General features: G+C 38.1%; 1 long non-coding RNA gene across 1 annotated transcript; it reads right to left on the minus strand.

Annotated features, from left to right (window-relative positions):
- Positions 1-2092: 2092 nt before the first annotated feature.
- On the minus strand, positions 2093-4784 carry LOC144366794 (uncharacterized). Its single transcript, XR_013425934.1, has 2 exons — positions 4131-4784; positions 2093-3005 (listed from the first exon to the last, which is right to left on the minus strand). It is a non-coding gene; the product is annotated as an uncharacterized LOC144366794 (long non-coding RNA).
- Between the last annotated feature and the right edge of the window lie 10373 nt (positions 4785-15157).

The following is a 15157-nucleotide window of genomic DNA, read 5'->3' on the forward strand; positions in this document are numbered from 1 at the left end:
CCCATGAAATTGACATACAGTTCATCTGCTGATGGATGTGCAGCCACAAACCATTAACAACATACTCATGAATCTTGGTGATGAGTTGAAGGCCTCATAGGTTCCCAGTGAGATGCAGCAGATATGTAAAGACTTCTCCAAGTCCTGGGACCTTTTTGGATTACTAAAAATTCCCCTAAGGGCTAAGACCAGTCTGAAATGCCATATTTAAGCATTCAGTTCCTTTGGATTAAATAAGGACTTTGGCATCAGAATTAGAATCTATGCTGGGGAAAATGCGTTTCCCAAATGCTCATAGGGAGGGATTTCCCTAGAATGTCGCACATGGCCTCACCCCATACCTTCCTAACAGGAAGGTCTGAAGATACAACTGGCGTTGTCATATTCTCTTGTCCTCTACCTGCATTCCATCACAAAACCCTCTAAAAGTTGTAAACTGACTACTATGAATCCTAATTATATTTGTACATTATTTAAATAAAGTTTTGAGTACAACACATACGGAAGAGTACACAAGTCCACATTTCAATGAATTTGTATTAAGTAAACACACTCATGAAACCAGGATCAGATCAAGTAATTAAACATTGCCAATGTCCCAGAAGAATCCCTTGTGTCCTTTCTCATTCATCTTTCCAAAGATGACTTGAAACACCAGAGACTGGCTTTGCCCATGCTTGAAATTTATACAAATGGAATCCTAGAGTATTACTCTTTTTTTGTGTCCTGCTTCTTTTGCTCCACATTATGCCTGTAAGAAGATGTATGTTGTTGTTTGTGGATTTAGTTTGTTCAATCTCTGTTGTATAATATTTCATTGTGTAAAATATACCACAACACATCCATCAGAAGGTTCAAGGACTCCATTTGTATGTCAAAATGCATTCTACAGTCATGTACATCTAATTAGAATAAATAAAAAGAAAAAGAAGAAGAAGAAGGTTCAGGGAAATTTGAGCCATTTCAAATTTGGGACTATCACATATGAATGTGCTTGTGTATGTTTTTGACACACACAGCCACAAATTTCCATTGGCTGTATACCTAACTAATCATATAATCAATAAAGCTGAATCAATGGAGTCCCCTACCAGGGGACTGTTTATTTGTTTAGTTCCTATCAATCGAATTATACATGCAGCTTCTTCCATTCCTACTGATCGGTTCCAGAGTAGAGTGAAGAAATATTAATGCCCACAGAGAACTTGATCATAACCATGCTCAGCTGGAGAAATGACACAGCCCGCCTAGTGGGCTCATTCAGCTAAGATGGGATTTTGAGAAAGAGAATAGCACCTGTTATGCATAGAAATGAGCTGAGGGAAAAGGTTCTAACTTTGATGGAAAATACCAGATTTTTCTGCAGGAATCCTTTAGAATGAAAGTTTGAGTGAATCCTACCTGTTATGGAGGGAACTAGTGTGAAAGACCAGCCACTTGTGTAAGTCATGAACAATGGCCATACTGTTTTGTGTTGTTTGAGCTGTGTGGTTTCACTATCTTAACTTCTTATTTCAACGAGCCTGTGGGGAAGGGGAATACCACCTTGAGCAGTGCAGAGGGTTGGCAGGGCTACCCTCTCTCAGAGCTGCCTGGGAACTAGGGAAGGGCCTTCCCCTCCCAGCAGGCTGGTTCTAAGGCAGCATATCACAGCAGAGATCTCTGTGATGAGTGTCAGTGGCAGGTCACATAATACCAAAAAATCTATGACAGAGGAACCACAGGTACCCACTGGCTTCCACAAGGTCCTTGGTAGGACTACAACCCACTTTCCCTGAATGAATGTGGGAGCCACACTGCTGCAGACTTATCTCCTCCTGCAAACATCAAACTCAATTCTGAATCTGGCCATGAACTCTTCTGACGTTACTCTGTAATTAACTTCAATGACACAACCAATGATTTTGAAGTTTTTATGAAACTTATCATCAGGATTGAAAAAATAATTTTAATTTAGAGATAAGAATGCACATGCCTGTGTGTGCATGCATACACACAAGCATGTGCACACGCACACACACTCTCATCATACCTTCACCACCACCAATGGGGCCCAGTTTCACAAGCCAAGAAACCAGTCTTGATTCTTAAGTCAAACATAGATGAAGTCTTCATTCAGATTATTTTATTTTAAAAAAAATATTCATTCTTGAAGGGAAGGGAGTAGGGAATAGGAAAAGGAAAGACAGTGGGATGAATCTGACATAACTTTTCTATGCACATATATGGATACCCAAAGGGAATCTCACCATCAGGTACATCCACAAGAAATTAATTGAAAAAAATATAATAACTATGGGTAAATTGCAGAAAGATCAATAGAGGGAATGAGGCAGGAGGAAGGGAAATGGAAGGGGAAGATGAGGTACTGGGGTCTGAATTAGAATAAGATATATTCCATGCTTTTATATTATGTCAAAATGGATTCTACTGTCATGTATAACTAAAAAGAACCAATAATAAAAAAGATTCCCTGTAACATATTTGTTGAGTACCTACTGTGTTCCAAGCAACTATGAAATTGTTAGTAACAGAGAAATGTGTCTAATGGATTGCCCATTGTAATGATGGTACAATTCTAGATACTGCCCAGTATCATCAGGACTTTCTGCTCTTTCATCCCAAATTTGGGGAGGGGGCGGTTCAAGATGGTGGAATAGAGAGGGATACTTTCTGGTTGTTCTGTGGTGTGAAAGCAGATAGGCAGCTTCCCAGCAAAGTGGGTGAACAACAACAAAAATGTGGGAAGATCATACTGAAATTTAATACCGGACATTCAAAGCAGATTGGAAACTTCGGAGGTTGGAATCTGGGTCTTCTGCATGTCAGGCAAAGCCATGGCATGTGAATTTGCAATGGCTGCTTCATAATTAGAGTTGGCATTGAGTTTTGGTGAAGGAGGAAGCCATCCTTTTAGTTGATCTGAAGAAAGCTAAGGAAGGTTTCTCATGAAGATAAGACTCTCATGCAGGCATGGGCCCATGTTCTCATCAGTATTAACTTCTCTGGAAAAGTTAAAATGCAAACAAGTTAGAATGCAATGATATAGGAAAACTTTATTGGTGAAAAATAGCTTTGTTCCATGAAATTCATAAACCCCACAGCAGAAAATAGGTCCAAAATGAAATGAGACAGAAGATGGATGTGTTTTGATGGAAACAAATTATCAAGAGTATGGACAACTTATCACATAAAGGGGTAATGCAGCGGAAAGACTATTTGGGAATCGAAATACTGAAAATTCTACCCAAGTTCTGGAACCATTTTTTAACCATTTTGAAACTGTACCCATACGACTTCATTTTTGTTTTATCTTCTCCACTAAATACATACTTGACAGTAGTAATCTCTAAATTCTATTTCTCTTTTCTTCTCTCATTCCCAGCTCCTAGTGTGGGGATGCTATTTCTTACTAAATCCATGATTTTGCAAGGCCAAGAAGTCAGGACATGCCCAGAGGGCTTTAGAGCTTACACACACCATCTGAGTTGGGTAAGCTTTGGACAAAGAAAATGGTTTTAAGTGTCTTAAAATTTGTACAATTCTGCTAGAGTTTCAGATTTTAAAGAGATCATAACTTTCTCTGAAATTTGGTTTTTAAAAAAATAATTCAGTTGTTCATTTTTATTTATAAAGAATGATTAGGGCTATGGGTAAAGTATCATTGGAGTTAAACATTTATCAAGCTTTATAGTGGTTCTAACCCAACAATGCCAGGATACTGATGTGAGTAGCTCATTCTTACACTTTTTTGTGTAAAATTAAGCAAAAGCTCTAGGAATAAGACACAGAGGTGGGAAGCGGAGGTAAATGATGGAAGATGGAAGACAGACATGTACATGCATATCCATTTATGTATCAGAGCAATATGTTTTGAATTCATGACTTTTAAAATATACTTTACCTGAATATAAATATAAAGGATATATAATGTATATGTGATGGGGGTTTCATCTCACATTATAGCAAAAATAATAATCATCATCTCAGCTCTTTCCAAAACATAAGACATTTCAAACTCAGTTTCCTTTACCCAGAGTTAAACCTAGGGGATTTACATAACTGAAGTAAAAACCAGAAGGAAACAGCCAGAAAACAGCACACACAGACATCAGCAAAGTGGCACATACCGAGTTCCCTGGCTGGCTGAGGATGGATTCGTTGAGAAAGCCAGGAGGTCATCTTTTGAGAAAAATTTTCAGAAAAAGACAAACTCCTTGGGAAGCTGCTAGAAAATCTGCAAGTCAAGGATAATCCAGAAGGACAACCAGTCCTCCTTGGAAATGCAGGAGGAACGTGCTTTACGAGGCAGAGTCAGTGTTAAGTGAAAGCTGGATCTCGAGCCCTCCGTGTAGCCCGCACAGCGCTTGGTCACAGCCTCTGGTTTTGTTCCTTTTCACTGTGTAGATTTATTACAGACAGATTCCCTAGACATAGAAAGTTTAATGTTCCTCTAGGCCTCCCCTCAACTTGCACTTGCATTTGATTTGATGAATCACTTTTAATATGCATTAAAGGACTGAAAAATAAAGTAACAATGTATGCCAGTCAATAGGGCTTTAGAAGGAGTTCCTGTTTCTCAGCTTAGTTTGACTTTGAAGCAGAATTCACTCATGGCCTAAAACGGCACTAAGTAGAAAGCCTAATAACGTAGAATGAAAGCTATGATTGAACCAGAGTCATTGCCAACTGGTCTTAGCTCAAAGAGAGTTAGCAATTATCCTCTGGGGCTCTGTATTTCTAATTCCACATAATGAAGTAAAGGGAGCAGCCAGAGAGAGCTGATGCAGTCCACAAAGATGCTTATAGCCAGAAGCAATCTGGGCCTCAGATCTCATGGCTTTCCTCCCCCCCTATCTTATTCCTGTTCTAGGTTATCACAGGGGCATCTGGACCTGCAGGAGAAGCTCAGGAGGGACTCTCATGTGGTTCTGATTGAGGCATGGCTAAAAGATGCCCTGACCAGAGATGTCTTCCTCTGACTGCAACATCACAGAGGTGGAAACCCCCTTTTGAACAGTTGATTGAAATGAATCCTATAAGACTTCTTTTGAAAACATGAAGTGGTAGATTATATTGTGCTTAATGCTCTTAGCAGATATAGACAATTAGTGTGGCATATGAACCAAGTTATCTGATCTTATACCTATAAGCATTCCTCCAGGGAAGGATAAGTGCTGACTGGGAGAGGGAGCCAGGGAATAAAGGCCAGAAAAGTCCCAAAGCAAGCACAGTTCACCTCAAGGCACTCCTGCTTTCATCTCCTTGGAATGACAATCCAAAATTAAGCCAGCTTTAAGCTTCCATGACAGCCATGGTTTCTTTCCTGTCTCCTCATAAGCATGTGGCTGCGCAGAGGGAAGAAAACTGTGTGTCATCATTATGCTAGTTATGGGATGACAAGTTCTCTTTAATACTGCTATCTCTCCAGAGGGAAACTCTGTTTATCGAAGTCGAGATCTGTGCCGTCTCTATAAGCTATAAGAAGTGGTACAGAACCTCTTCTCCTAGCAGAAGCCAAGCATTTCTCTCCCCATTTTTTAAGAGTAAAACGTTTTCTAGATCTAAAAGGGCACTTCTAGCTTTTCCTTCTTTCTTTCTTTCTTTCTTTCTTTCTTTCTCTCTTTTTCTTTCTTTCTTTCTTTCTTTCTTCCTTTCTTTCTTTCGTATTGGCCCACCACGAGGTCTGGGATGGAAGGCTTGTGTCATCACGAGGAAGTAAAAGCAGATACATAGCCATGGCAGTGTATCTGACAGCAGGGTTTCTTTCAGGCTCATGAAGTCCAGATGTAATAACAGGTGCATAAACCAAGAGCTAAAACAGGTGCATACCACTGAGCTAAATTCCCAGGTCGGTTTTGTTTTGTTGTATGTTTGTTTGGGAAATAGAGTCTTGCTAACTTGTGTACAGCCTCACTAAGTGGCTGAGGCTGGCCGCGAACTTGTGATCCTCCTGCCTGGGCTTTGCAGTCATGTGCTACCTCACCTGTCGGGTTCTCTTCCTAATAGCTTGTGACCTTACCATTTGCATAACTCTCAGGCCCATGACTTTCTCTGATCTTTGCTAGTGGTGTCTGACTTGTCAAAGTTTTGCCTCTTCCCATATTAGTACGAAGGTGTTTGATACACTGGATCCTCCTGCTCATTAATTCTCCTCTCCCCAATTTATTCTCACAAGCAAATCCACACCTTTATTTTTCTTTTTAATACTTTTCTAAAATACTTCTCTACTTAGAAGATGAGTAATCAGTGCTTATAAATGTCTCCCACAAACAAAATGCTTGCACCTTTTTTTCATTCTAGCTGCCCCCTTATGCACCTGTCATTACATCTGGACTTCACAGAGCCTGAAAGAAACCCTGCTGTCAGATACACTGCCATGGCTATGTATCTGCTTTCACTTCCTCGTGATGACACAAATCTTCCATCCTAGACCTCATGGTGGGCCATACCAGTACCTTTCCATCCCTGTCTGCCCTTGTCTCAACACCACTGCCCAATAGAAGTACAATGTCAGCTACATCTATAAGTTACATTTTCTACCAGCCACATTAAAAAGGTAAAAAGACATCATTGAGATTAACTTTAATAATGCATTCTATTTGACACAACATATCCAAACAGAGACTTATAATCAAAATAAGAAAATTATTAATGAGATGTTTTCAATTATTTTTCTACTCTTTTTAAATCCAACATACATTTTATACTTACAGCCCATTTCAATTCGAATGCTTAGATTTTGTTAAAAGTGCTTGGTCTGTATCTAGATTTCATACAATTTACAATGGAAAAGTAGATTCATGTACCTGAGTTATTCCAAATACACTTAAAAGTTTTCAAATAACTCAATCAATATCCATTTTTAACCAAAGTAAATATTTAATTTTAATAAAATGATTAATTAAAATAAAAAATTCAAATGCCATGGTAGCACGTATCTGTAGTTTCAGCACTCAGGAGGCTGGGGCAGGAGGATCCCTTGAGCCCAGGAGTTCAAAACCAGCTTGGGAAACAAAGCAAGACCCTATCTGAAAAAAAAAAAAAAAAGAAAAAAAGAAAAAGAAAAGAAAGAAAAGAAAAGAAAGAAAGAGAAGAAAAGAAAAAAGAAATATTAAAAATTCTGTTCTTACAGACACTTCACAGAAGAATAAATACAATTGATCAACAAATACATGAAAAAGTGTTCAACATCTCTAGCAATTAAAGAAATGCAAATCAAAAACTACTCTAAGATTTCATCTCATCCCTGTCAGAATGGCAATCAACAAGAATACAGGCAACAATAATTGTTGATGAGGATGTTGTAGAAAAGGTACACTCATACATTGCTGATGGGACTGCAAATTGGTATAACCACTATGGAAAGCAGAATGGAAATTCCTCAGAAAATTGGGAATGGAACCACCATTCGACTCAGCTATCTTTGGTTTATACACTCTTTGGTTTATATCCAAAGGACTTAAAATCAGCATACTATAGTGAGGCAGACATATCATTGTTTATAACAGCTCAATTCACAATAGCTAAATTATGGAACCAACCTAGGTGGCCCTCAATAGATGAATGGATAAAGAAAATGTGGTATATATACTCAATGGAATATTACTCAGCTTTAAAGAAGAGTAAAATTATGGAATTTTCCAGGAAATGGTTGGAGTTAGAGAATATCATGCTAAGCAAAATAAGCCAATCCCACAAAACCAAAAGGCCGAATGTTTTCTCTAATATGCGAATGCTAATTCACAATAAGGTGGGAGAGGGGACACTAGGGAAGAATAGCATAGTAGCATAGTAGAATGAAACAGATATTATTACTGTATGTATATATGTGACCCCAAGACCAATATGATTCTGCAATATGTACACTCAGAAAAATGAAAAATTATATCCCATCTATGCATGATATATCAAAGTGTATAAATGCATTCTATTGGCATGTATAACTAATAAAAATAAATTTTAAAAATTATTTTTTTAAAAACCCAAAATACTGTTGATTATGTATATGGACACCTTGGTCAGCCATGTTGACACATGGATTTAACCATCACAGTTTACATGTTGTACGATTTCTAGTACAAAACTATCCCTTGTTAATATCATAAGGTCAAAATAAGTTGTGACTCAGATTTATAATTGGTCCTGTTTCAACAACGTATTATAATATAGAAAGCTATTTCAACTTTTGTTTAAATATTGGGAGGTTAAAATAATAAATTATCAATAGTGATTAAAAAAAAAATTTTGTTCTACCGGCAGCCATCTGCAAAGGGGCTGCTCCTTCAAACTTCAAACTTCGGAGTCAAATGGATGCGTCATGTTCTTGCTTATTTATTTATTTATTATTCTTTTTTAATTGTAGATGAAATACCTCTATTTATTTGTTTGTTTATTTATTTTTATGTGGTGCTGAGGATCAAATCCCATGCCTCACACATGGGAGAGGAGCACTCTACCACTGAGCCACAACCCCAGCCCCGATTTTTCCAGCTTTGCTTGTGAAATGCCTTCCTTCTCTGAAGCTCATACCATCTTCTCCCTCTCACCATTGCCTGCTGAACTCCTAATCCTTCCCCTCCATTTGTCAGACTCTCGCATCTGGCTCCCTCTGTTCCTCTCCACCCCAGGTCCTTAAGTCCTGTCTTCTGAATGATCCCAGTGCTATGCAGTTGTCCCAGACAACACATGGCCTCAAAGTGTACTGGCACCTGAATTCAGTGACCTCCATTTCCTCATTTCCTATCCATTCCAGTTACCCACATCCATAGCTACCTCCTAGATTTTGCCATGACCCTGAATCACTCCACATCTCATGTCCAGTCTCTCCTAATGCCCTGGACTTCACAGACACTATTCCCTGAAGACTTCCCTTTCTTCCCAGTCCACTCCTGTCCTCACAGCACAGTGAGAGAGCAAAGAACAAAATCCCTGCCACCAAACCCCCTGAGGTTGCATCTAAGCTCTGGCATTTACTAGTTAAGTGACTTTGGACAAGTTATTTAACCTCTCTGCACTTTACTTCCCTGTCTGAAATGAGAACTGTAGCTCTATCAGGTAGATCCTGTAAGACTCAAATAGAAAGCGCCTATTGCCTATAGTCATTATATAAATTCCATAAATTTATCAAATTTTCACCCAGTGCAAGAAGAATATAATACCTTTCCCAACAACCTCAACTGTCCTTTTCCTTTGTCCTTCTGTCCCATGCACTAAGCAAAGCAGCAACCCAGCTCAGTACTGTTCTCTGCCTTGAGATCTTCTATACCCGACTGAGCTCTACTGGAGAAAATGACAGCATGGCACTGCCACAAATGCCATCTCCAGTGTCAGTGTGAAGGGACGAGCAATTTACTGTCTTCATTCAGCCCTCCCTACGATTCCTCACGCTTAACAGGTTTTTTTTTCCCAATCAGAGGTGAAGACGAGGGAGGCAGGACAAACACTAGCAAATCTCTCATGAGAAACTTGGGGCAAATGAACACTAATCCTAAAAATAATGGGGGTTTGCTTGACTTCAAACTGCAGGAACAGTTATTGAGGAAACTAAACAGCTTTTGCCCAGCAGAACACTTCTAGAGGCCCACGTTCGCCTACAAGACTCAAGAAACCGGGATTTTGTAGTCAGAATACAACAGTGGGAGACCAAAAACGAATTTAAGAAGATGTAAGGATGAAGCTGAAAAGAGGAACTTCCTTAGGGGGAAACGAGGCCTGTAGAGACTGGAGTGCAGGAGCTCAAGAGAAGCATCACGTATTTATTTGTAAGTATGGTGTGTCAGTGGAACGATGGCCCCCAACGATGTCCACATCCTAATCCCCAGAATCTATTATCTTATAGGATAAAAGGAAATGTGCAGATGCGATAAGGGATGTTGAGCTGGGGAGAATATTCTAGATTATCCAGTGGGCTCCAAACATCATCACAACAGGGAGGCAGAGGGAGCCTTGACATGGACATAGGAGTTGTCCAACAGAAGCAAGAGAGGAGTTGTGAGCCAATGACCATCAAGGGTGGCCTCCAGAGTCTGGAAGAGGCAAGGAAATAGATTTTCTGATGAGCCTCCAGAAGGACTTATACCTGACTATTGCCTATACCTTGACCCCAGCCCAGTGAAACTGATTTCGTTCTGTGAACCTACAGAACTTTAAGAAAATTCATTTCTGTTGTTTTAAGCCACAAAGATCATTCATTACCCCACACTAGGAAGCTGCATTTATGTATTTTCTACTGCTGTAACAAAATACCTCAAGCTGGGTACTGTATAAAGAAAAGACATTTATTTAGCTCACAGTTTGGAAGTTTCAAGAGCTGATATCTGCCCAGCTCTAGTGAGGGCCCTCTTGCCTACTTCACATGGTGGATGGCATCATAGTGGGAATCCATGGAAGGGGAAAAGACCACATGGTGATGCAGGAAGCCAGAGAGTAGTAACAAATTGGGGTATCACAAAAATTATGCTAACCACTTCCAAGGACAGTGTGACCAGTAACCTCATTACTTTATACTAAGCTACATCTCCTGAAGGTTCCACCACCTCTTAATAATACCACATGGAGGACCAAGCTTCCAACATGTGGAATTTAGGGGGACACACTTAAACCATGTCCAAACCATAATAGAAACTAATATGCGTGAGTAACAAGGAAACCCTCTAGTTCTACAGGACAATTTCATGGTGACAGGATTGGCCTATGCTTCGAGGGAGCATGTTCTGGCCTCACCCAGACAGTGAGGCAAGCCTTCAAAGTATAGCTGCAGAGACAGCGCTGGTTCAGTGTAGGCCTAGGTTAATGTTTCTATAGCAAATGGATCCCTTGGAAGGAAGCAGGTGCTCAGAGAGAAAACGCAATGGTATTTTTTGTTCCATTATCAAATTGACACATAACTGTACATATATGCGGGGTATGGTGCAATAATTTGATACACATATACAGTGTGTAATGATCAACTCAGGGTAATTTTCTTCTCCTTAAACATTTGTCATTTCTTTGTGTGGGGAAGCTTTGAACTCTTCTTTCCTAGTACTTCATAGAATGTAAAATAAGTTGTTGGGAACTACAGTCACTCTACTGTGCCATAGAACATCAGAACTTATTTCCTATCTACCTGATTTTTGGTGCATGTTATTCAGCCTCCCTCTGTTCCTGACTCCACTACCTTTTCCAACCCCAATGACCCCCATTCTACTTTCTGCTTCTATGGAATCAATCAATGTTTTTAGCTTTCCCATATGAGATCATGCACTCTTCACTTTCTGTGCCTGAATTATTTCACTTAACCTAATTCCCTTCAGCCCGGGTTCCATCCTCAGCACCACATACAAACAAAAATGTTGTGTCCTCCAAAAACTAAAAAATAAATATTAAAAAAAAAAACCTAGGCCTAGTTCCATTCGTGTTTCAGCAAATGACAGGATTTCATTCTTTCTTATGGTGGTATGATATTCCATTGTGTGAGAACATCACATGTTTTTATCTATTTATCTGTTTCTTTTGTTGTTGTTGTTCTAATCAGTTATACATGACAACATAATGCATATCCTTTCATTGTACTTAAATGGAGCACAACTTCATTTCTCTGGTTGTGCACAATGTAGAGTCACACCATGTATGCAGTCATACATGTACCTAGGGTAATGATGTTCATCTCACTCCACCATCTTTCCTGCCCCCGCTGCACTCTCTCCACCTCCCTCCCCTTTACCCAATTCAAAGTTCCTCCATTCTCCCCATGCTCCTCTCCCCATTGTGGATCAGCATCCACTTGTCAGAGAGAACATTTGGCCTTTGGTTTTGGGGGATTGACTTACTTCTCTTAGTATGATATTCTCCAAGTCCATCCATTTACCTGCAAATCCTAATCCCAGAATCTATTACATTTAGGATAAAAGGAAATGTGCAGATGTGATAAGGGTTGTTGAGCTGGGGAGAATATTCTAGATTATCCAGTGGGCTCCAAACATCATCACAACAGGGAGGCAGAGGGAGCCTTGACATGGACATAGGAGTTGTCATATTGATACATATATACAGTGTGTAATGATCAACTCATTCTCTTTTAGTGCTCAGTAATATTCCATTGTGTATATATACCACAGTTTCTTTATCCATTCATCTATTAAAAAGCATCTGTTTCTCAACACCCCAATTTCATATCTTGCTGCAATAAACATGGGAGTGCAGGCGTCTCTTTGATGTATTTATTTCATTTTCTTTGGCTTTATACCCAGTAGTGGGATTGGTGGATCATATTGTAGTTCTATTTTTAATTTTTTAAGGAAACCTCAAACTGTATTTAGTAATGGCTATACTAATTTACCATTCTCACCAATAGTATATGAGTTCCCCTTTCACAACATCCTCACTGCATTTATTATTTTTATAGCCATTCTAACTGTGACAATATGACATCTTCTTCTTATAGTTTTGATTTGCATTTCCATGTGATGTTGAGCATGTGTTTCATATATTTGTTGGCCATTTATAAATCCTCTTTTAAGAAATCTCTACTTAGATCACTTACCAATTTTGTAAGATGAATTATTTGGCTTTTTTTGCTTTTGAGGTTTTCTTTTTATTAAGTTTCTTGTATGTTCTGAATATTATTAATCCGTTGTCAGACAAATAGTTTGCAAATATTTTCATTCATTCTTCAGGTGTTGTCTCCGATTTGTTTATGTACAGAATCTTCTTAGTTTGATATAATCCCATTTGTCTATTTTTATTTTTATTTTCTGTGCTTAGAGGATCTTATCCAAAAAATATTGTTTATAGAAATATCTTGAAGTGTTTACCCTTAGTTTTCACTTATTAGTTTCATAGTTTCAGGTCTTACATTTAGGTCTTCAATACGTTCAGTTTACTTTTGTATATGGTGAGAGATGAGAGTCTCAATTCTCATGAAGATATCCAGTTTTCCCATCACCATTAAATGAAGAAGCTACCCATGTTCCAATTCATGTTTCTGGTTGCCTTTGTTGAAGATTTGTTGGCTTTAGATGAGAGAATTTATTTCTTGATTTTCTATTGTGTTCCACAGTTCTGTGTTGTTTTTTTCCCCCCACATTCATACTATTTGGGCTACTGTGTAGCTGTGTAGTACACCGGTCAGGTATTGTGATGTGTCCAGCTTTGTTCTCCTTGCTTAAGATTGCTTTGGCTCCTTGGGGTCTTCTGTGTTCCCATATGAATTTTAGAATTGTTTTTTTTTCTATATCTGTAAAGAATGCTACTGGTATATTGATGGAGATTGCATTGAATTTGTAAAATGTTTTGGGTAGTATGGACATTTTAACAACATTAATTCTTCCAATCCATTTGTGTGTGTGTGTTCACACGCGTGCACGTGCACATGCATACATGTCCTCTTTACTGTTACAAATTTCACTGTTGGTATCACTCATGTCCCTAGTTAAATGTATTACTAGATGTTTTATTTTTATAGCTACTATGGATGAGATTAATTTCTCTACTTCTTTCTCAGTAGGTTTATTATTGGTTATAAAAATGTTAATGACTTCTGAGTGTTGATTTAGTATCTTGCAACTTTACTGAATTTATTCACCAGCTAGTATTTTGTTTGCTTGCTTGTTTGTTTTTTATGTGAAGTCTTCAGGTTTTTCTATATTTAAAATTCTGTGGTTTGCCAAGAGGGATAACTTCCTCCTTTCCTATTTGGATACCCTTTAGAGTGCTTCTCTTGCTTTATTGCTCTAGTTAAGACTTCCAGTGCTATGTTGAATTCAGAGTGATGAAAGTCGACATCTTCATGCTCCAGATCTTAGAGGAAATGATTGCAGTTCATCTTCATTGAACACAATGTTGACTGTGAGTCTGGTGAATATATTCCTTATTGTTTTGAGGTACATTCCTTTGACAGTTAACTTTTGAGAGCTTTTATCATGAAGGAATGTTAAATTTTATCAAATGCTTATTCTGTATCTAATGAGAAGATCATATGAACTTTGTTCTTAATTCTGTTGATGTGGTGTATTATGGTCATTGATATGCATATGTCAAACCACCCTTGTGCCCCTTGGATAAATCCCACTTGATCATGATATATAACCTTTTTTATATATTGATGGATTTGGTTTGCAGGTATTTTTTAAGAATTTTTGCACATATGTTCATCAGGGATATTCATCTGTAGTTTTCAGGGTTTTTGTTGTTGTCCTTGATCTTATTGTGTCTTTGTCTAGTTTTGGTATTAAGGTAATTCTGGCCTCATAGAAAGAATGTGGAAGAATTTTCTTGCCCTTTCAATTTTTTTGGAATAGCTTGAAAAGAACTGAGGTTAATTCTTCTTGAAAGTTGGGTAAAATTCAGCAATGAAGCCATTTGGCCCTGGGCTTTTCTTTGATGGAAGATCTTTTAATACTGATTCAATATCTTTCTTTCCCTGATTCAATTGTGTTATTTGATATTGGTTTTTTTGAGTTTTCCATCTTCACGGTTGAATTTGGGTAAGTCACATGTGTCCAGAAATTTATCCATTTCTTCTTAGTTTTCCAATTTGGAGGGGTATAGTGTATTCATTGTAGTCCTTAATGATGGTTTATATTTCTGTGGTATCAGTTGTAGTATCTCCTTTTTCATCTCTGATTTTACTGATTTGGGTCTTCTTTCTTTTTTTCCTTGATTAGTCTAGTGAAAAGTTTGGCAATTTTGTTTCTTTTCAATAGATTCTTTCTTTATTTTGTCGATTTTTAAGACTCTATTTCATTTATTTATGCTCTGATCTTTGTTATTTCTTTCCTTCAAGTAATTTTGGAGTTTGTTCTTAGGTTTGTATTTCCTTGAGTTGCATCATTAGGTTGTTCTTTTGAAATCGCTTGTGTGTGCATGTGCACGCATGTGTAGGTGCTCACTATGCTAAACTTCTTTCTTTCTTTTTTTTAATGTCTTTATTTTTTTATTTTTTTAATGTGGTGCTGAGGATTGAACCCAGTACCTCATGCTTGCGAGGCAAGCGCTCTATCACTGAGCCACAACCCCAGCCCCTAAACTTCTTTCTGTGTCTTCTACTTTTGCTGTGTCCCTTGGTTTTAGTGTGTTGTGTTTTCATCTTCATTTGTTTCAATAAAATTTTTAAATTTCCTTTTTGATTTTTTTTTCTTTAACCCATTGGTCATTAAAGTGTTTGTTGTTTACT

The sequence above is a fragment of the Ictidomys tridecemlineatus genome, chromosome 1, assembly GCF_052094955.1.
Source record: "Ictidomys tridecemlineatus isolate mIctTri1 chromosome 1, mIctTri1.hap1, whole genome shotgun sequence".
NCBI lineage: Eukaryota > Metazoa > Chordata > Mammalia > Rodentia > Sciuridae > Ictidomys > Ictidomys tridecemlineatus.